A 915-nucleotide genomic window follows, 5' to 3' on the forward strand; every position below is an offset into this window, starting at 1 on the left:
GCTCAGACTAACAAATATTCATTCACTCAGTTTTTCAGCAAATATCACTGAAATATTAAAATGATTTACTTTTCTGATGTTAAAACATTGATATTGTTTTGTCTAATAATATAAAATAGTATATTTCGTAAAACATTGCATATTTGATGCCTTCTGTGGACAAATGTTAATTCATTCTTTTAAATGATAGAATAAACAAATTAATATTCAGAAATTGTTTAACACAAACACGCACCTAGAAATTGTAAATCCAGAAAAAACGAGAATTTCTATTAGCTCTTTTAATTCTTTCTGCAGCTTTATAGATGCATTTTTAATTATTTTAATTTGTCATAGAAATTACAATTAAAACATGGAAAAAATTGATTAGTTTTTTTGTAAGTCAAAAGTATTATTTAACATGACTGACTTCCACTAAATTCCTTCATTAGTGCGTGTAAAACTTCCGTCAGTTTGTGAATGAACAGATTGTTTTAGGCTGAACAGTGTAACAGCTGTTGATGTTAAAAATGCCCTGGTCGCGTCATTCTTTCAGCACCGACTCCATTCACATGTTTGCTGTCACTAAACCTCCTCAATCTGTTTTCCCTCCTGCCGTCTGTTGGAAAGAAAGATCTTACCCTTAATCTGTTAAGATCAACCATCATACAGCAGCTATTGCCGTGCCACTGCTTTAAGACTAAAATAGCATGCATTAATAACAGTTAATAACAAAAATAAAATAAAGCTAAAAGAAATGCTGACTTTCTACATTTAAATAGCAGCAGTTTGAGCAGCAGCATGTCAGTGGTTACTTCTCTCTCACATGGCTGTGAAACTAATGTGATTAGAAACAATTACGTCATTTGGGAATTAGCTGAGCACAGATTCAGGGGAGGGAGCTGGTTTAAAAACATGTAGCTCAGGAAGACTGCT

Source organism: Danio rerio, chromosome 19 (assembly GCF_052040795.2).
Source record: "Danio rerio strain M-AB ecotype USA chromosome 19, GRCz13ab, whole genome shotgun sequence".
NCBI classification, from domain to species: Eukaryota; Metazoa; Chordata; class Actinopteri; order Cypriniformes; family Danionidae; genus Danio; species Danio rerio.